Source organism: Phacochoerus africanus, chromosome 9 (genome assembly GCF_016906955.1).
Source record: "Phacochoerus africanus isolate WHEZ1 chromosome 9, ROS_Pafr_v1, whole genome shotgun sequence".
NCBI lineage: Eukaryota > Metazoa > Chordata > Mammalia > Artiodactyla > Suidae > Phacochoerus > Phacochoerus africanus.
The window spans coordinates 33,472,106-33,494,498 of NC_062552.1; the positions used below are offsets into that span (position 1 = coordinate 33,472,106).

A 22,393-nucleotide genomic window follows, 5' to 3' on the forward strand; every position below is an offset into this window, starting at 1 on the left:
AAGAACAAGTTCCTCCGTCTTTTAGTCACCTGGGAGCGCTGGCCTCCCCACTTGCCCTGCTGCACACTTTCTCCAAGTCTTTCTGCACAGACTTTGCTTTAAGTCCTTAGTGATTTGCTTTCTCCACTCTCTTCTTAAAAGTCTCCCACTATAGTTTCTTGTGGTTTTCAGATGACCTGAAGCCCGGGACCCTAAGACTAACCGTAGGGAAGGGGGCAGATTCAAAGGTCCCGTGGGGTGGGGGCTTTCGACATCGCTGCCTCACACAACACCTCTCACGTTCTCAGACAACCCCTCCAAAAAGGTGGAAATTGTTAACAACCGAAATCCCGGAGGAGACTGAGCGGGTGGCAGTGAGCAGACAAAGCTGGCAACACGGAAAGAAGACAGCCTGGCTCCCCACCCCAAATGCACACGACTAAAGAGAAAGGAGTGGTGGGGAGCCCGGGGCTGGAAAAACGTGCCGAGGACCCACAAGGAGCCTCTGGAAGCCGGGAGGAGGGGGGCTGTCTGTCAGGGGGGGCTGTCTGTCAGGAGGGGCAGAAAGAGCAGAGCTGGAAAGAGGGCGCCAGCAGGCAGGGGAGAGCCCCAAAAAGAGTCGGGGAAAGAGGAGAGATGAAGGGAGAAGGCTGAGCCAGACTGAAGACAACAGCAGCAAGATACTCACCAGAGACCCGGGGGAGGCAGGGCTGAGGGCGCAGACGCCGGTCGAGCCAGCGGACTCGACGTGCGGACAGGCGAAACCCCAGCGGCAGCAGCCAGCCGACCAGAAGAGGGGTGGGGACGCGTAAGGAGCTCTGAGGTAGGGGGCCGAGGGGCGGTTGTGGGTGAGGACAACAGGAAGCGCCCCAACTGCCGGAAAAGACGACAAGCGGAGGGGCCGAGGCAGCCGGGTCCCCAGCCGCGGAGAGAGACTGGTGCGGCGGCCAGGGGCCCAGACTGCGCAAGCGTGACTTCCCAGCGACGCGGCGCGGGCTTTCTGGTCTGCGCGTGCGCGGCCCCGCCCCTCTCCGACTCAATTCAGCTGGAGAGACTGGGTTGCGCTCAGAAGTGTGAGGTATGGGGCCTTATCCTGGTGGGCGGGGCTGGGCTCAGGAAAGGGTCTTTTTTTTTTTTTTTTTGAACTTTTTACTTTGAAATAATTTTTCTCACCAGAAGTTGCAAAATCAGTACAAAGAGGTCCTTTTTACCCATCACCCACCCAGCTACCCTCAACATCTTACATAACTAAAATCCATGATCAAAACCAGGAAATTGACATTGGCGGGATACAATTAACTATACCAAAGCAATTAACTAGATTACAAACCTGCCTCGTATTTAACCAGTTTGGCAGGCATTCTGTGTGTGTGAGTGTGCGCTCGTCCGCGCGCTTGTCTGTAGTTCTATGAAATTCTATCACTCTAGTAGTTGCGATCCCCTGCTTCTCCTGGATGTTTCGACCGTCCTAAAATAGGTCCTCTGGAGGGCTTGGCCCCACCTCCTCTTAAAGTAAGGATTAATGCGACTTGACTTGGATGGGGTCATTGGATAACAGGAGGTCATCCCAGTGTGCCCAGAAGAACCTGCTTTTCAAGGCTACCCAGCAGCTTAGTCTGTACCACCCCTTGGGTTAAAGAGGTCCCAAGCCTTTGGGCAGTCATTCCTTCCTTGAGAGTGGAGCGCAGTGCTCTTGACCAGTAAGTGTCAGGCTCCTGGAAACAAGATAAGACATGGTCCCTGCCAGCCTTCAAAGAAGTCATCTAGGCAACGAAAGAAACATGTGTGAAAGTCATTCTTCTGGGTGCTTTGTGATATTATGTTGCCCCCACACTCTTTTGTAGCTGTGTAAGACCGTGGGTGTTGGTTTTATCCTTCAAGCTTGGGGTCCCAGGCTTTGTTTCCTTAATGGTCTTAAAAACATAGGCCTTCCTTGACTGCTTTCATCTTTCTAGACTTCAAAGCTCGGTTTCCTTTTGTCTAGCACACAAAAACCACTTCATCTTTTGTTCTCTCAGCTCAGAGGCCCTTCTCCCCCAGTGCCTTTGTCAAATTCTTCCCCAGCCTTAACGATTTAGTAACAGTGCCAGATGTTTGCATTAGCATTTTCAGTTTACAAACCACAGGCAAGCACTTAATCTCAGGTGATCCTCACAACTCTTTTTTTCCTTCTTCCATTTTTACTGAGGTATGATTGACACACAGCATGCTATAAGTTTAAGGTGGGCAGCATAATGATTTGAATTACATACATCTTGAAATGATTATCACAGTAAGTTTAGTGAACATCCATCACCTCATGTAAATACTTTTTTTTTTCTTTTGCTTTTTAGGGCAGCACCTGCACCATATGTAAATTCCCAGGCTAGGGGTCCAATCACAGCTCTGGCTGCCGGCCTACGCCTCAGCCACAGCAACACCCAGATCCTTAGCCTACTGAGCGAGGTCAGGGATCAAACCACATCCTCATGAATGCAAGTCAGGTTCCTAACCTGCCAAGCTACAACAGGAACTCCCAAAAATATTTTTTCCTTGTGATGAGAAATTATTTACTCACTTAACCACTTTCATATATAACATATGGCAGTGTTAATTATATTTATCATGGTGTACATTATATCTCTAGTACTTGTAAATGGAAATTTGTATTTTTTGACCACCTTCACCCAGCTTCCCCTTCCCCACTCTGGTAACCACAGATCTGAATTCTTTTTCTGAGTCTGTTTGTTTGGCTGGTTTTGAAGTATACGACACCATGTTAGTTTCTATTATACAAAATAGTGATTCAATATTTCTATACATTTCAAAATTATATAAGTCTGGGAGTTCTCATGCGACTCAGCTACTGGCATTGTTTCTGCAGTAGCTGAGGTCACTGATGTGGTGCAAGTTCAATCCCTGGCCCTGAACTTCCGCATGCCCTGGGAGTGGCCCAAAACAAAAATAAACAAGCAAAAAGAGATATAAGTCTAATTGTAAGTCATCTCACAAAGATATTACATAGTTATTGACTATATTCTCCATACTGTGACTCATTTATTTTGCAACCAATTTCCCTCACCTATTTCCCCCATTCCTCCTACTCACCTCCCCTCTGACAACCACTTATCTCTGTACCTATAACTCTCTTTCTGTTTTGTTATGTTTGTTCATTTATTTTTATTTTAGATTCCACACATAAGTGATCTCATACAGTATTTGTCTTTCTCTGACTTCTTTCACTTAGCATAATACCCTCTTCCATCCATGTTGTCACAAATGGCAAGATTTCATTCTTTTTCATCACTGAGTAATACTCCACTATATATGCATACACCACATCTTCTTTATCCATTTATCTATTGATGGGCACTCAGGTTGTGTCCATATCTTGGTTGTTTTAAATAATATTGCAAGTGGAGGGCCACAGACCAGACAGGTATAAATAATGTTGCAGAAACATAGGGGTGCATATGTCTTTTCTAATTAGTATTCTTTTCTTCAGATAAATACCCAGGAGTAGAAGATGCATCAAATGGTAGTTCAATTTTTAATTTTTTGAGGAATCTTCATTCTGTTTTTCATAGTGGCTGCACCAAAGCCAAGGATAGATCAGCGCTATCAAAAAGTATTGAATGTGGAGTTCCTATTATGGTACAGTGGAAATGAATCTGACTGGGAACCATGAGGTTGAGGGTTCGATCCCTGGCCTCGATCATGGGTTAAGGACCCGGCATTGCCGTGAGCTGTGGTGTAGGTCGCAAACACAGCTCAGATCCCATGTTGCTGTAGCTATGGTGTAGGTTAACAGCTGTAGCTCCAATTTGACCCCCTAGCCTGGGAACCTCCATATGCCAAAGGTGCGGCCTTAGAAAAGACAAAAAAAAAAAAAAGAATTCTCTTCCTCAAAAGATGTGCATAGTTACTTTCTCTGAGTGGATGAATTATGAGTGATTATTATTTCTTATACTTTTCCGTACTTTCCAAAGTTTCCACATTGGACCCATATAACTTTTAATTTAGTTTTCATTTTTATGAAAGTAATACACACATGGACTTGAAAAAGCCAAATGATCTACAAGATTTATAACGATAAACAGCAGTTCCTTGCCCCACCCCCTCCCAGTGGAGTTAGTCAGCAAGCAGCTGCTTTCAGTGCTTTTATTCTACTATTTATCTCTGTTTCTAAATAACATTGTTTTTTTCTCTTAAATTTTCTTTCCTTTTTTTTTTTTGCTTTTTAGGGCTGCACTTGTGGCATATGGAGGTTCCCAGGCTAGGGGTCCAATCGGAGCTATAGCTGCCGGCCTACGCCACAGCCGCAGCAACACCAGATCCAAGCCTTGTCCATGACCTACAGCACAGCTCACGGCAACACCAGCTCCTTAACCCACTGAGCGAGGCCAGGGATCGAACCTGCAACCTCATAGTTCCTAGTCAGATTCGTTTCCACTGAACCCCGACGGGAACTCATCTCTTAAATTTTCAGTTTTCGATGTTTTTAAATTTCCTCAGTGAAGATGAAGATTTAACTTACACCACAACTTCCATAACTTCCTTCACCACCATCATTTTCCTTAAATCAGTATTCAGTGTTTATTCTCCAAAGAAGACATGCAGATGGCCAACAGGCATATGAAAAGATGCTCAACATTGCTAATTGTTAGAGAAATGCAAATCCAAACTCCAGTAAGGTATCACTTCACACCAGTCAGAATGGCCATCACCAAAAAGTCTGCAAATAATAAGTGCTGGAGTGATTAGGCCCTTGTCTATTGCATCATTTGCACAGATTTTTTTTTCCCATTCTGTAGGCTGAAGAGAAAGGAACCCTCTTACACTGTTGGTGGAAATATCAATTGTTTCAGTCACTATGGAGATTCCTTAACAAACTAAAAATAGGAGTATGTGATCCTGCAATTCCACTTCAGGGCATATATCTGGAAAAGATGAAAACTCTAATTTGAACAGATATGTGTACCTTTATGTTCACAGAAGCACTATCTGTGATAGCTAAGACATGGAAACAACCTAAAGTGTTTATCATTTATCATCAACAGATAAATGAATAAAGAAGATGTGGTTCATATTTACAATGGAATATTACTGAGCCACAAAAAAGAATGAAATAATGCCATTTGCAGCAACATGGATGAACCTGGATATTATCATACCAAGTGAAGTAAGTCAGACAGAGAAAGACAAACATCATATGATATCACTTATATGTGGAATCTAAAAATAAAAATGAGGCATTCCTGTTGTGGCTCAGTAGAAATGAATCTGATCAGCATCCATGAGGTTCAATCCCTGGCCTCAATCAGTGGGTTAAGGATCCAGCATTGCCGTGAGTTGTGACGTAGGTCGCAGATATGGTTCAGATCTGGTGTTGCTGTGGCTGTGATGTAGGCTGGCAGCTACAGCTCTGTTTCTACCCCTAGGCTGGGAAACTCCATATGCTGTGGTTGAAGCCCAAATAAATAAATAAATAAATAATGATATAGGAGTTCCCCAGTAGTCTGGAGGTTTAAGGACCTGGCATTGTCACTGCTGTGGCTTGGATTGCTGCTGTGGCAGGAATTTGATCCCATGTATGCTGGAGGAGCAGCCCAAAAAAATGATACAAAAGAACTTATTTACAAGACAGAAACAAATTTACAGACATAGAAAACATATTTATGGTTATAAAGGGGAAATGGAGGGGGAGGGATAAATTAGGAGTTTGGGATTAACAGATACACACTACTTACATAAAATAGATAAACAACAAGGACCTACTCTATAGCACAGGGAACCATAATCAATATCTTGTATAACATATAATGGAAAAGAATCTGACAAGGAATATACATTAAATATGTGTATATGATATATAATGTACATGTATTATATGTATATGTATGTAAGATATAATATATAACATATATATAACTGTATCACTTTGCTGTATAACTGAAACTAAGACAACATAGTAAATCAACTATACTTCAATTAAAAAAATAAAATAATAATTCAGTGTTTAAGATTTCCTGTTGTGACTCAGTGGTAATGAACTGGACTAGTACCCATGAGGACTCAGGTTCAATCCCTGGTCTTGCTCAGTGGGTTAAGGATCTGTCATTGCCTTGAGCTGTGGTGTAGGTCACAGGCAAGGCTTGGATCTGGTGTTAAAGTGGCTGTGGTGCAGGACTGTGGCTACAGCTCCAGTTCGACCCTTAGCCTGGGAATGTCCATATGCTGCAGGTATGGCCCTAAAAAAAGAAAAAAAAATTCAATGTTTATGACTGTACCATGCAAGGCAGAATAATTACCCCATCTTCTTATGCCCCATTTTGTTTTTCCTGGAGTTAGCAATTGCCTCAATTTTTTTTTCCCTTGCATAGTTTTATTTTAAAATATCTGTCACTGATTTATCTGTAAGCTGTCTGCCAAAGTGGAAAGTTTTTATCATTTTATGGTCATCAACTGCATTTATTTCTCTAGGGTCATCCTTCCTAGAGCTCTCTGTATTAGTCAGGGTTTTCCAGAAAAATAGAAGCAATACAGTAGAGGGAGATTTGTTTCAAGGAACTGGCTCACACGATTGTGGAGGCTGACAGATTCTAAATCTGTAGGGCAGGCTGGAAAGAAAGGCAAGAGGTGATGTCTCAGTCTTGAGTCTGAAATCCACAGAGATTCCAGCAGGCTGGAAACTCAGGCAGCATTTCTATGTCATGTTGAGGCAAATTCTTCCTTGGGAAACCTCAGCCTTTGCTCATAAAGCCTTCAAGAGATTGGATGAAACCCACCCACATTATGGAGAGTAAACTCCTTAACTGACCATTGAATGATTATAAAAATTAATAATATGAAATATATCTTCACAGAAACACCTGGACCAGCATTTGACCAAACTGGTACCATATCCCAGCCAAGGAGACACAAAATGAACCATCACACCCTCCATTATCTTAAGTAATCTCTCTCCCATCATGCTTATTTTTTTCTCTTTAGTGTTTCCCTCCCACTTAATTTCACGGCCCTGCCTTTAAATTTCAACCCTAGCTTTCAGTAAATATTTCCCAGGTGAATTAAGACAGCCCATTAGAGAACTGGTGCCAAGGGAGACAGGGGAGGTGGGAGAGTCAGGGGACCCCCTCCTCCACCCCATCCAGCTTCCTTCTCAACTCTATATTTTTCCCCCTGTCCCAGGAGACCAGGAGGGGTTGGCATATACTCTGGGGCAACTGCCAATTACAAAGCCTGGTCAGGAGAGAAATAATTTATTTGCAGCTGCAATTCTTCAGAGAAGCATTAGCATAATCAGCTTACCCATTTGACCAGTCATTTTTATCCTAACACTTAGGCTACAAACCTGAAAATGCAAAGTAAAGAAAGCACTAAATGCAAAAGTACCTTTTCCTGTTGTTTCTTGGTTTCAGACTAGAAGATATGCCAGAGTTTTTGTTGTGGCTCAGCGGGTTAAGAACCCAATATAGTGTCCCTGAGGATGTGGGTTCGATCCCTGGCCTCTCTCAGTGGATTAAAGCTCTAGTGTTGCCTCAAGCTGTGGCATAGGCCAACAGCTGTAGCTCTGATTTGACTCCTAGCCTGGGAACTTCCATATGCCACAGGTGTGGTCCTGGAAAAAAAAAATTAGATATTCCAACGTGTGGCTCAATGATGACTTTGATCAAATGATTTTGCCTGCTTAGAGGTTTTTGTTTTCTATAAACTGCATTGCTTATTGATGGGGCCAAAATAATAAAGAAGTCTTAAGAAATACAGATTTTAAATTAATTTTTTCCAAATGACTGTGTGTGATGAGTCAATGTTTCTTTGGGAACTGAAGGAGAAAAATCCTGAAAACGAATGAAGGATTTGAAGTGTAGCAGTCCAGTAGCCAAATAATGCATAAACTTTCCCACCTACCTGTTTGGGAGTGAAAACATTAGGGGAGAAGGAATCAAAGAAAACTTTTGGAGCAAGGAGAGAAAGAGAACTATAATTTCTGAACAAAAAGAGTGATAGAACCAAGTTCTGCAAAGCAGAAACAAACAAAAAAATCTGAAAGCCAGAAGCGAAAGAGATAAGATATCCACTGACCTCATTGTGCTTAGATGGGAAGCTTCCTGTAAAACAAGGGAGTCTCTGAGGCTCCCACTATTGGAAGGTTTTCTTTCAATTGGTGGGGTGGAGAACCGAGTGCATCACAAGACTCTCTGGTACCGTTAGGAATGTGCTCAATCATCCCTCCTTTGCAGAAACCCCAGAACTGAGTAACTGCCAAATGATAGCTGATCTCATAAATTCCCTAAAAATACATGAATCCCACTTTTCCAAACAAGACACATTAATAGACACACAAAATTGTTCATATCCATAAGTTTAGAAAATATTGGGTTAAGTAAAATTATGAGTTTACTGCAGGACTTCTCAGGTCCTTTAATACCATTGTGATTCTCCATCAGGCATTATCCAGGATACCCCAAACTTATTTGAGATGTTTCATGGAGCACTGATTAACATTTCCCTAAACTGGTGCTCTGAAGAACACAGATGTAAGTAGTCATCATCAGGGGGTGGGGGTGGGGGCGTTGTAGGAGAAAAGGGCCAAGAAGATCACTTACTAGTTTTTACTGTAGCTTCAGGTCCCAGGAGAAATGGAGGGGTTCCCTGGTGGCACAGTAAGTTAAGGATCTGGCATTGTCACTGCCGTGGCTCTAGTTACTGTTGTTGTGGAATTACAGGTTCAGTCCCTGGTCGGGGAACTTCTACATGCCACGGGTGGAGCCAAAAAGAGAGAAAAGAAAGGCGCAAAAGGAAACACAACAGCCCGCTACCATCTCCTGGCTTTGAAAAATGATCTCAGGAGAGTTCCCCTTGTGGCTCAGTGGATTAAAGACCCAACATTGTCTCCGTGAGGATGCAGTTTGATCCCTGGCTTCACTTAGTGAGTTAAGGACCTGATATTGCTGCAAGCTCTGGCGTAGGTGGCAGATGCAGCTCAGTTCCGGCATTGCTGTGTCAGTGGCGTAGGCTGGCAGCTACAGCACCGATTCAACTCCTAGCCTGGGAATTTCCATATGCTGCAGGTGCGGCCATTAAAAAAAAAAAACTCATAAATTCCCCTTTAGCTCTAAATTGCTAATAACTGCTTCAGACTCCAGTAATATCAGAGCTAAAAGAGAACTTAGAGACCTCTTCATCTAATTCTCCCATTTTACAGAAGGGAAAAGTGGCCTAAAGAGAGGAATTAAGTGGCCTGAAATCACAGGTGAATTAAATTGCAAACTCTGTTAGAACCAGCTTTCCTGACTTCCTGTCCATTGCTCTTTGTCCTGCCCTGGTGCTTCTCCCTAAGACTGAATCCATACACTAGCCAGGGGCTGTTACTGCATGATTTTGACAAAAATGTCTATAATTTAAAAAGAGATTTAAGACCAGATGATAGCTCATGTTATCTCAAACAAATCTCAGTATGATAAAATAATTCAGACTATCAATGGCATTTGAAGTAGCAGGATTTGACCTATGGTTTCAATACCAGATTCTTCATTTATCTCTAAGCCCATAGCCTCATGATATCTTCCCTGAAGACTGAAGTGTAAGTCCTGTAGATGTCATGGTCCTTCTCTCTTTATAAAGCCTTTGAAGAGGTTTGTATTGGAGTTCCCTGGTGGCTCAGCAGGTTAAGGATCGGGCCTTGTCACTGCTGTGGCATGGGTTCAATCCCTGGTCCTGGAATTTCCACATGCTGGGGGCACTACCAAAAAAAAAAAATAGGTTTGTATTATTTAAAAATTGATCAAGGATGGTAAAAGGTTCACAGTGTAAAAAAATCTCATTCCTACATCTGTCTCTCACCCTCCCATTTCTCACCTTCCCTCTCTACATAGTTAGCCATTGACAGTGTTTTGTGTATTCTTCCCAAGTTCTTCATGCAGATATGGAGAGACTTATTTTCCTCCCTTATTTACACAAAATTGCATGCTCTCTCTCTCTTTTTTTTTTTTTTTCTTTTTAGGGCTGTACCCGAGGCATATGGAAGTTCCCAGCCTAGGGGTTGAATTGGAGCTGCAGCTGCCACCTACATCACAGCCGCAGCAATGTCCAAGTTGCATCCATGAGATATGTTGCAGTTTGTGACAATGACAGATCCTTAACCTGCTGAGTAAGGCCGAGGATTGAACCCATATTCTCAGGGACACTATGTCAAGTTCTTACCCCTCTGAGCCACAAGGGGAACGCCCACGATGCCTTTACTAGGCAACCCTCTTACCCTTTAGCCTCAGTGTCCTCACTTAGAAAAAAAGAGGCTAGTACCAGCTCTCCAGGAGCCCTTCTCTCTGACATTCTCAGATGTTGGGATTGAGTCAAGCCCCCTGCCGCTTGACAACATTTGGCCTTTTGAAAAGTCACAACTGGCATGGCTGGTTTTGCTGTTGACCTCAAATTTAGAGGACTCAGGGTGTGTCTTGCAGACTCTGGTATTTCAAGCTTTAAGAAAATCCAATACGCAAATGTCAACATTTCCAAAGCAAATTAGGGAGTGGCTGTTTGCATTACAAATGAACCTTGCAAAATGATTCACCAGAGGCATTTTTTATGTATTTACATGTATTGATTTATTAAATAAATAATACTTAGTACAACATTCAAAAGAGTATGATGAAAATTCTCTACCTTGATCCTCGCTCACTGAGCTCTCCCCCCCACAGGCCACCTTTGTCACCAGTTTCTTCTGTTTTCTTCCGTATTCTTTGTATATGCAAACATATCCATATAGATCCTTTTTTGAAAAGAGCACTCTAAATGCACTGCTTTGTACCTTGTCCTTTTCACCCAAAAATATATCTTGGAAATCCTCCATATTAGGACAAGTAGAACTGCCTCATTCTTTTTTTGAGGGCTGCATAATTTTCAATGATGGCTATACCAAAATAAATTAACCTAAAAGGAGTTGTTTGGAGTTCCTGTTGTGGCTCAGCGGGTTAAGAACCCGACTAGTACCCTTGAAGATGCAGGTTCAATCCCTGGCCTCGCTCAGTGGGTTAAGGATCTGGTGTTGCCACAAGCTGCAATGTAGGTCATGGATGCAGCTTGGAACCCACATTGTTGTGGCTGTGGTGTAGGTCGATTCGACCCCTAGCCTGGGAACTTCCATATGTCTCAGGCAAGGCCCTAAATAATAATAATAATAATAATAAAGGGGGTTGTTCAGGGTTCTCTTGTGGCACAGCAAGTTAAGGATCCAGCTTTGTCACTGCAGTGGTTTAGGTTCAAACTCTGGCCTAGGACATCCATATGGCCTGGGATATCCATGTGGCATGGGTAGAGCCAATAAAATTAAAATAAAATAGGAGTTCCCATCATGGCACAGAGGAAACAAATCCAGCTAGGAACCATAAGGTTGCAGGTTCAATCCCTGGCCTCGCTCAGTGGATCAAGGATCTGACTTTGCCATGAGCTGTGGTGTAGGTCACAGACTCAGCTCGGATCTGGTGTGGCTGTGGCTGTGGTGTAGGCCGGCAGCTACAGCTCCAATTCGACCCCTGGCCTGGGAACCTCCATATGCCATGGGTGCGGCCCTAAAAAGAGAAAAAGACAAAATAAATAAATAAATAAAATAAAAGGGGTCGTTCTTTTTAACAGTGAACTCCATTCATCCATGGACAATCTGACTTAACCCCTGACATTCTGGTTTAGCTACACTCTGTTGTCGGAAACAAGATTCTCTCAGGGCGCTTCCCTCTCTGCACAATGAAAGCAGGCTTTAGTGCCTACAGATGAACTCCTGCCAAACAGAAACTCAGAATTTTTTCCTCCTCAAACTTTTTTCCCCAAAAAAAGTCTCACATATTTATTAATCTCCTAGTGCAGAAACATGGAAACAGGAGTTCCCATCACGGCTCAGTGGTTAACGAAACCGACTAGGAACCATGAGGTTGCAGGTTCAATCCCTGGCATTGCTCAGTGGGTTAAGGATCCGGCGTTGCTGTGAGCTGTGGTGTAGGTTGCAGACGCGGCTCCGATCTGGCGTTGCTGTGGCTCTGGCCTAGGTTGGTGGCCACAACTCTGATTAGACCCCTAGCCTGGGAACCTCCATATGCCATGGGTGCAGCCCTAGAAAAGGCAAAAAGACAAGAAAAAAAAAAGAAAAGAAAAGAAACATGGAAACAAAGGGAAAGATCATTTCCCCAATAAAACACATCCAGCCGTCCAGAGAGGCGCGTGACTAAGTACCACAGAGTACGATTCCTCATAGACCCGCTTAGTGTCTGTGAGGATGCAGGGTCCATCCCTGGCCTTGCTTAGTGGGTTAAGGATCCAGCATTGTGCAGCTTGGATCCCAAGTTGTTGGCTGTGATGTAGGCCGGCAGCTGTGGCTCTGATTCAGCCCCTAGCCCGAAACTTCCATGTGCTGCTGATGTGGCCCTAAAAAGGAAAAAATAAAATAAAGAAATAAGAAAATAAATAAAATGTTCACTTCCCTTAGTTCTACAACACAACATCCTCCTGCTTTTCTTGCTACCTTCTGAGTTTCCTTTGCTGATTCTTCTTCCTCTGCTAGACCTTTTTCCCAAGTTTGGCTCCTTGTCCTCTTGTCTCTTCCTGAGGCATATGTCAGTGACTCCTGGGACTCCAAAGACAAACACTGTTTTCTTTTTTTATTTTTCTTTTTTTCTTTTCTTGGCCATGGTGTGCAGTGACCTGATGTGGGATCTCAGTTTTCAGACCAGGGACTGAACATGGGCTATGTCAGTGAAACCACTGTATTCTAACCACTAGACCACCAGGGAACTCCCTGACAACTCTGTTCTGATGGACCCCAATTAATGTTTTCAGACCATATCTCTTCTCTGGAACCACAAATCCAACTGCCTCCCTGTCATCTCTTTTTTTTTTTTTTTTCTTTTTAGGGCCACACCTGCAGTATATGGAAGTTCCCAGGCAAGGGGTCCAATTGGAGCTGTAGCCGATGGCCTACACCACAGCCACAGCAACGTTGGGATCCACAGCTCAGAGCAACACTGGATTCTTAGCCTGTTGAGCGAGGCCAGGGATCGAACCCACCACTTTATGGTTACTAGTCGGCTTTGTTTCTGCTGTGCCATGATGGGAACTCCTAAATTTTATTTTTAATTTAATTTTATTGGAGTATAGTTGCTTTCTCTTGGGTTTTTTTTTTGTTTTGTTTTGTTTTGTTTTTTTGTCTTTTGTCTTTTTAGAGCCACACCCTTGGCATATGGAGGTTCCCAGGCTAGGGGTCTAATCGGAGCTGTTGCTGCTAGCCTACACCACAGCCACAGCAACATAAGATCCGAGCCGCGTCTGTAACCTACACCACAGCTCATGGCAAGCTGGATCCTTAACCCACTGAGCAATGCCAGGGATCAAACCTGCAACCTCATGGCTCCTAGTCAGATTCGTTTCTGCTCTGCCAGGGAACTCCTGCTTTCTCTTCTTGAATTGACTAGTATGAAACCACTGCCCCCTAAAGGACTGATAGTTCAATGTAGAAATAAAGGTACTGGTGGTAAATCAACTACGCTTCAGTTAAGAAAACAGGAGTTCTTGCTGTGACACAGTAGGTTAATGATCCGGCTCAGGTTCCACCCCTGGTGAGGAACTTCCATGTGCCGCACTTTCGGCCGAAAAAGAAAAAAGAAAAGAAAGAGAACACAACAACAAAAAAAGCATTAGAGGTACTGAGATGTAAGGGTTTGCTTGCACATCTAGAATTTGTTTCCACTCCACTAGCTATTTCACGTGGCTACGTTTCTCAATTCTTTGATCTTACTAACCTTTGCCACTCACCCACCCTAATTAGCAAACCTTCCCACTTCGTAGAGGCCATTAGACAGCTCCCTCACCTCTGCCACCAACTCCACAGCCATCTCCAGCCCTTTCTACTCCTATTTAGGTCAATTTCCTACCCAGGAAATTTGGCTCAGGTCACTTCCTAGTTCCTCAGGGGTCTTTTCCTAATGACGGTCGTTCCCCGCCCCATTCATCCTCCCTCCTTTACCTGCTCTCTCTACCTGTTGCTCCCTATCAATGTTTACACATATTCAAAGGTTCCCCAACCAAAAAGCCTCTTCCTCGGACCCCCTATCCAGCTCCCATGATTGCTCTTCACCATTCCCCGCACAGCCAAACTTCACAAAAAGCCGTGTTAATTTCTACCATCTTTATTTCCACACCTCCCATGTCTCAGCCTCCTGCCATTTTTCTCTCTCCCCACAGGCTGCTGAAACTATTCTTGACAAAGTCGACACCGTGTCTTCTGTATTCTTTAATCCAAGGGTCCTTGGGTTCCTGTGACCCCTCTGCAGCATTTCCCACTACTGACCAGTCCCTTCTTCTCCTTTCCTTGTTGTTTGCCTCACGACAGTAGTTCATAAATGGTTCTGGGTGGCTCTCAGGGTAATTGCCAGCCCAGGGACTGTGTTTTCTTTCAACCTTCACAAACACCTGGTTATCTCTAACTCACCCTTCCCTGTCCCTCTAGACCAGTCCACAGTGCCTCCTGTGCTTTGTCTGACTAATAATGATCACAGATTGCAATTAGATGTGTGGGGTCATTCTGCACCCTAAGCTTTCCCCTGGGGTTTTACCTAATTCTGGGGACTTCTATGGTGACAAGACACAGGGGAGAGTGGCTTTCAGCTCCTGAATATCACCTGCTGTGGTGGCCAGGCTGAAATATATGGAGAGCTCACAAGCCTCATGCATGCAAGTTTTTTTATTTACCTATTTATTTATTTATGCCATGCCCGTGGCATGTGGAAGTTCCCAGGCCAAGGACTGAACCCATGCCACAGCAGCGACCCAAGCGGCTGCAGTGACAATGCCAGATCCTTAACCTGCTGTGCCACCATGAATGCTAGCTTAAAGGGTTCTAAATACTTCCCTTCATTCTTCTCACGTGTTTAATTTTGTTCCCCATATGCTGCAAGTGCAGTCCTAAAAAGCAAAAAAAGAAGAAAAAATTGTTCCCTATGGTTTTCCAGACTTTATCCAAAGTGATCATTGGCAATGATTAAAGCAGCAGTCTCTGAGGCTGGCCTGAAAGTGGCCACACAGCCTTTTTGTATGAAACAACAACAACAACAACAACAACAACAAAAACCCTAGTTATCAGGGCATTCGTCTCATTCTCCTTCCTAACACCACCCCGAAGGGCTGGTCAAGTTGTGGAAGCACAGCACCAGGCGCGTGGGGAATACGTGACTTTCCCCGTCATCCTCTCCTCTGTCTGGGGACCCTCATCTCATCCAGAGGTCAGATAGGCTCTTGCCAACCTTGAGTGTTGTCTCTGCACGTGAGTCCTTTCTGTCTCCCAAAGCCAGGAAAAGACTCCTCTTTCAGCTGGGTCTACCCTTCCCTGAGTTGAGACAACAAAAATTTAGTTCACCGAATGGGGGGGAAAGGCCATGGAAAAAAAGAAAATCCCCAGGCGCAGAAGCCACCGGTCAATATTCCACAGTAGCCTCGTGACATAGTAACTGTGGAGAATGGAGGGAAATATGGGTTTGGAGGCAATAGATGAATCCAGAACCACCAGTGTCCTTAGTAGATAAACAGATGTGGCAGAAGGAAAAACTCATCTTGTCAGTGAGTAGAAGAAGAAGGGCCTTTTAATTTCAGCATTCCACTGAGGAATATCTGGGGGGAGATGTGAAGTTTGTGATTGTGGAGTTGCAAAGGGTATGAGTCATTTGTAAATATTAAGAAAAATAAAACGTGTGCTTAGGCCTAAATGTAGCTAACAAGAAAGTGAATAATCAGTCACCCACATATCTCCCCTTAATTATCTAATTAATCTAATTGCCTCCTCCCATCGTTTGACCTTTCTTCTCCCACATATTCCCATTTATTTATTACCTAAATGACACAGCACAGTCCCCCTCAAACAAAAAAACCCACATAAAACTAAGAGAAGCCACATGTTTGGGAAAGACTCCTGTTGTATTTTCATGGAAGTCTTTTAGAATCTCAAACCCTGGGAGGCGATTAAGACGCAAGTGGAAGGCAAAGTGACCTCATGCTTTTCTACAAATACTGTTGGTTCTCCAGGGGGCAGGAAATTGTCTTCAGGGGTTCTTGCTTTTGATAATCCTTAAGGACACAGCAGCACAACAAGAATAAAGTGTCTGAATACAGGTGACTAAAACTTTTTCCCCTCTTTTTAGGGCCGAACCTGGTGTCAAATCGGAGCTGCGGCTACTGGCCTACACCACAGCCACAGCAACGCCAGATCTGAGCCGCATCTGCAACCTATGCCTCATAGCAACACCAGATCCTTAACCCACTGAGTGAGGCCAGGGATCAAACCCACATCCTTTCAGATACTATGCTGGGTTCTTAACGCTCTAAGCCAAAACAGGAACTCCTCAGTGACTAAAACTTGACTCTAGGAGTTCCCTTGTGGCAGAGTGGGTTAAGGATCCAGTATTGTCACTGCATCAGCTCAGGTTCAGTCCCTTGCCTGGGAACTTTCACATGCCATGGGTATCCCCCCCCCCAAAAAAAACACAAAAAACTTGACTTTACCAGAATGGAGTTTGTCCAGTTGCTTCCTCTCTCAACACCAAAATGCATCTTGAAATCTGCCCGTTTTTTGGTATACTGAGAAAGAATAAAATAGGTAAATATTTTTCTTCTTATTGACATCCACGCAGTGGAAATCTGGCCTTTGGGGGCCCCTGCAGCTGAATTTATCCCATGATACTCTCTCTATCCACCTTTGTTTTTGGAGGCTCTGCTTTCTTATTCCCACTTAGGCTTCTCTTTGGAGAGACAGCTTTGGAGAAACCAAAATAATTGGACTCCAGGGAGAGCTGAGTTGCAGAGCTGAGAGGTTTAAATGAAATGACAGAATAATTTTTCCCCATATGATTTTTTTTTCAAAACCTTGCTTAAAACTTCAGCAAGTTTCTTTCACTGATAGTCTGGCGTCCATGGGAAACAGCAATGGTTACCCATATTTCAGAGATTAAAAAACTGAGTGTCAGGGCTGATGAGAGGCAGACAGAGGCAAATAAATAGGAAGCTAAGGAAACTTAAGCCACAGGGCCCCCTCTTACACGGCCCCCCTTTTTTTATTCTTTTTTATGGCTACACCTGAGGCATAAGGAAGATCTTGGGCCAGGGGTCTTATCAGAGCTGGAGCTACCCACCTACACTGACGCCACAGCAATGCCAGATCCAAGCTGCATCTGGGACCTACACCACAGCTGGCAGCAATGCCAGATTCTTAACCCACTGAGTGAGGCCAGGGATTGAACCCACATCATCACAGAGACTATGTTGGATTCTTAACCTGCTGAGCCACAGTGGGAACTCCTTACATGCCTCCTTGGAAGCCCTGCATTTAATTCTGAATCTATGAGCTTTATTATTCTCCTTAGGAAGAGCTTTCAAAATTATGTAAAGCTTCAGTCCCCACAAAGTCTGGATCTGTCTCCAGTGTGCAGCCAGAATCATCTGACCTGGAAGTCTATGCTCTTCACACAGAACTATTGTTCATCGTGAAATATGATCAGAAAATATGACTTCTGTTCCCTAAATCTGCTGTAACTTTGAACATGCCAATAACCATAACAGAGCACTCTGCTCAAATACGACCTGAATCACTCCTTTGGGGAATCAGGGACATCTATCAGCAGATACTTATCACCATGTGCAGGTAGGAGGAGAGGTGCCCTGTGAGAGAGTGGCTCAAAGGACAGGCTTTGGAGATGGCTCCCTGGGTTAGAATTCTGGTTCTCTTGGCGTTCAGGTGGTGGATCCGGTGTTGTCACTGCTGTGGCTCAGGCCGCTGCTATGGCATGGGTTCCAGCCCTGGCCAGGGAACTTCCACATGCCATGGATGCGGCCAAAAAAAAAAAAAAGCTATATCTAAAAGGTGTAAGGTGTAAGAGACTCAATTTAAATCTTTTGGGGAGTTTATTACTGTGGCTAAGCAGTAACGAACCCAACTAGTATCCAAGAGGACGCAGGTTCAATTCCTGGTCCTGCTCAGTGGATTAAGGATCCAGCATTGCCATGAGCTATTGTGTAGGTCTCAGATGTGGCTTGGATCCCATGTTGCTGTGGCTGTGGTGTAGGCTGGCAGCTACAGCTCTGATTCGATCCCCAGCCTGGGAACTTCCATATGCCTTCAAGTGCGGCCCTAAAAAAGACAAAAAAAATTTTTTTGGCTAGACTACCGTTAAAGTAGTGTTGTGTGTTCTTACTACATCATCAGAAGACCTCTAACCACCTAGACCCTTCACTGATTCAACTGTCTTTATCCACTGAAAGGATAAAGACAGTTATCCTTTCCTGTTATACTATTACATCAACTCCACCTCCCAGGTGAGACTGAAAGGGAACCAATATGGTTGCTTTTTTTTTTTTTTTGGTCTTTTGAGAGAGCCGCACCCGCAGCATATGGAGGTTCCCAGGCTAGGAGTCGAATCAGAGATATAGCAGCTGGCCTACACCACAGCCACAGCAACTCAGATCCGAGCTGTGTCTGTGACCTACACCACAGCTCACGGCAACACCAGATCCTTAACCCACTGGGTGAGGCCAGGGATCAAACCTGTGACCTCGTGGATGCTAGTCAGATTCATTTCCACTGCGCCACGATGGGAATTCCCCAACGCGGTATTAATTGGCACTGTGTCTCCAATTCTCTATCAATCATTCAATTTTTAGCAGCTTAATTTATGTATAATTGACATACAATAAATGACATATCTTGGAGTTCCTGTCATGCTTCAGTGGGTTAAGAACCCAACTAGTATCCATGAGGATGTGGGTTCAATCCCTGGCCTCGCTCAGTGGGGTTAGGATCCAGCATAGCTGCAAGCTGTAGCCTAAGTTGTAGATGTGGCTCGGATCTGGTGTTGCCTTGGCTGTGGCATAGGCTGGCAGCTGCAGCTCCAATTCGACCCCTCACCTGGGAATTTCCATATGTCATAGGTTCAGCCCTAGAAAAGAAAAGAAAAAACAAACAAACAAAAAAACCCACCAAATGTAGTATTTTACAGTTCTGTCGATTGCAAGTTTAACATTGGTCTCACTGGGTTTAAATCAAGGTGTCAACAGGGTTTCATTCCTATGTGGAGCTCTAGGGGAGAATCTAGTTCCTGCCTTTTTTTTTTTTAATATTTTAATTCATTTTATTTTATTTATTTATTTTTTGCTTTTTAGGGCTGCACCTGCGGTATATGGAGGTTCCCAGGCTAGGAGTCTAATTGGAGCTACAGCTGCCGGCCTACGCCACAGCCACGGCAACACCAGATCCAAGCCACATCTACAACTTAGGCTACAGCTTGCAGCTATGCTGGGTCCTAACCCCACTGAGCGAGGCCAGGGATTGAACCTGCAACCTCATGGTTCCTAGTCAGATTCATGCGCCATGGCGGGAACTCCTAGTTCCTGCCTTTTCAAGCTTCTAGAGGACATCCACATTCTTTGGCTCATGGTACCCTTTGACCATCTTTTTTGTTTTGTTTTGTTTGTGCTATGGCATATAGTTCCTGGACCAGGGATCAAACCTGTGCCACAGCATCAACCCGAGGCACAGCAGTAACAATGCTGGATCCTTAACTTGCTGAGCCACCAGGAAACTCCTCTCATTCATTTTTAATGACCCTTGTGATTATATAGGGCCCACACAGATAATCCAGGATAATCTCCCCATTTTAAGGTCATCTGATTCTCAACCTTAATTCAATCTACTATCTTTATTTCATTTTGCCATGTAGCATACATATTCATAGGTTCCAGGTGTCAGGATGTGGACATCTTTGGGGGCCATTATTCTGCCTACCATAGTCTGCTCTGTGATCCTCAAAGACTTATGTCTGCCCCATATGCCAAACATATTTACCCATTCCAAGGTTCCTAAAAGTCTCAACCCATTAAAATATCAACTCAAAATTCAAAAATCTCATCCAAATTGCATCATTAAAATCATCTAAATTAGGAGTTCCCTGTTGGCTCAGAGGGCTAAGGATCTTGGTGTTGTCACTTCGTGGCTCTCATTACTGCTGTGGCTTGGGTTTGATTCCTGGCCCAGGAACTGCTGAATGCAATGCTCTTGGCAAAAAAAAAAAAAAAAAAAAGGTAGGGCTGACATAAGATAACAGTTGCAGACATCCCCATTCAAAAAGAAGAAAAAAGGAGTTTCTGTCGTGGCGTAGCAGAAATGAATCCGACTAGGAACCATGAGGTTGCAGGTTCGATCCCTGGCCTCCCTCAGTAACCCACTGAGGATCCGGCGTTGCCTTGAGCTGTGGTGTAGGTTGCAGAGGCAGCTCGGATACCACGTTGCTGTGGCTCTGGTGTAGGCTGTCAGCAACAGCTCCGATTAGACTCCTAGCCTGAGAACCTCCATATGCCGTGGGTGCGGCCCTAAAAGGACAAAAGACAAAAAAAGAAAAAAAATAGAAGGGAAAAAAGAATTTTTTTGGAATCTTGGTCCAAGAAATTTCAAAACCCAGCCTTGTAAACCCCATTAGGTTTCAAGGGCTGAGAATAATTTCCTAGGGCTCTCAATTCTGTTCTCTGGATTGTTGAAGCTCCATCATTTGAGCCTCTGTGTCATCCTTCCTTTTTCATGGAAGGTGCACATGTTTACAGCTGAGTAGTTTTATCAGCCTGCTTCATGTCTATGGAATTTTGACAGGAGGGTAGTGGTAGGCACAACAGACTTCTTTCAGTTTATCTTCTCTCTGACACTTTCAGTTCAAGCTGTCAATGTTTCTGGCAGTATAAAATTCTCAAGAGTCTTGTGATCTCCTGTGAATGTCATGGGAATTCACTGTAATAGACAACAGCCTCCTTAAAAAAGGAAGGAAAAAAAAGAGGCTCTTAACTTTGCTGAAAAATCCCACCTCTCTTTTTTCTTTCTTTTTTTGGTGTGGGGGTGCTTGCCCACCGCATACAGAAGTTCTCAACCCAGGGATTGATCAAACCCTTGCCACAGCTATGACCCGAGACACAGCAGTAGCAACACTGGATCTTTTTAACCCGCTAGGCCACCAGGAAACTCCTCCACATTTTTCTTTTGTTGAGATGGTTAAGGGGACCTGTGAGTCACACCCTAATTTCTTTAAACAGCCTTTTCGGTCTATTACCAAAAAACATGCTATAAATATTCATGTATTAAGTCTGTATGGTTGTATGCTTTCTTATCTCTTAGGTAAACACCTAGGAGTGAAATGGCTCAGTCATATGGTGTTAAGTTATATCCTTAAGTCATATGCTTAACTTTTAAAGAAATTGCCAAACAGTGTTGCAAAGTGGTTGTACATTTTACATCCCACCAGTATTATATGAGATTTCTAACTCCTTCACATCCTTACCAACACTTAGTATGGACAGGCTTTTAATTTTAGCCATTCTAATGGGTAGATTACCTAATGATTTTAACATCAGTTGACAAAACTTGCTTAAATCAAATTCACTAGAGCTTCGAAGTTTCTATCATGGCTCTGTGGTTAACAAACCCGACTAAGATCCATGAGGATGCAGGTTCGATCCCTACCTCGCTCAGTGGCTTAAGGATCCAGCATTGCCCATGAGCTGTGGTATAAGTCCCAGACACGGCTCAGATCTGGCATTGCTATGGCTGTTGTGTAGGCCAGCAGAGCTACAGCTCCAGTAGGACCCCTTGCCTGGGAACTTCCATATGCCGAGGGTGTGGCCCCAAAAATAAAAAAAAAAAATTTTCACTAGACCTTGTGTGAATGCTGATTTATTATTTCTACATTGATTAGCTGGCATTCTTCAGTAAAATAGGGCTTTCTCTAAACTAATAATCTAAACTGAGATTATGTAGTTACACTAGAAAGAGGTTAGTACCACCTCATACTGGTCACGTCGTTAATAAGTCTACAAATAACAAATGCTCGAGAGGGTGCTGTGGAAAGGCAACCCTCCTACACTGTTGGTAGGAGTCAGAGAAAGACAAATACTATACAATATCACTTACATGTGAAATCTAAAATATGGCACAAATGAACCTATCTATAAAAGAGAAACAGACTCTCAGACATAGAGAACAGACTTGTGGTTGCCAAGGGGGAAGCAGGAGGGAGTGAGATGGACTGGGAGTTTGGGGTTAGTAGATGCAAACTATTACATTTAGAATGGATGGGCAAAGAGTTCCTGTCTTGGCTCAGCAGAAACAAATTCGCCTAGGAACAATGAGGTTGCAGGTTCAATCCCTGGCCTCAATCAGTGGATTAAGGATCTGGCGTTACTGTGAGCTGTGGTGTGCAGACACGGCTTGGATCCTGCGTTGCTGTGGCTGTGGCGTAGGCCGGCAGGTGTAGCTCCGATTTGACCCCTAGCCTGGGAACCTGCATATGTCGCAAGTGTGGCCCTAAAGAGCAAAAAAAAAAAAAAGGATGGGGTGATGAGGTCCTGCTATACAGCACAGGGAATTATA

The 22,393-nt window shown here is 43.9% G+C and overlaps 1 protein-coding gene across 2 annotated transcripts in view; it reads right to left on the minus strand.

Moving 5' to 3' along the window:
- Positions 1-957, minus strand: part of STK38 (serine/threonine kinase 38) — a 49,099-nt gene extending 48,142 nt beyond the window's left edge. The window contains exon 1 of one of the 2 annotated variants that reach the window (XM_047795946.1): positions 668-957. The gene's annotated coding sequence lies outside the window, so the exon portion shown is untranslated. The remainder of the gene's footprint in view (positions 1-667) is intronic. The other variant, XM_047795944.1, reaches the window with a different exon arrangement.
- Between the last annotated feature and the right edge of the window lie 21,436 nt (positions 958-22,393).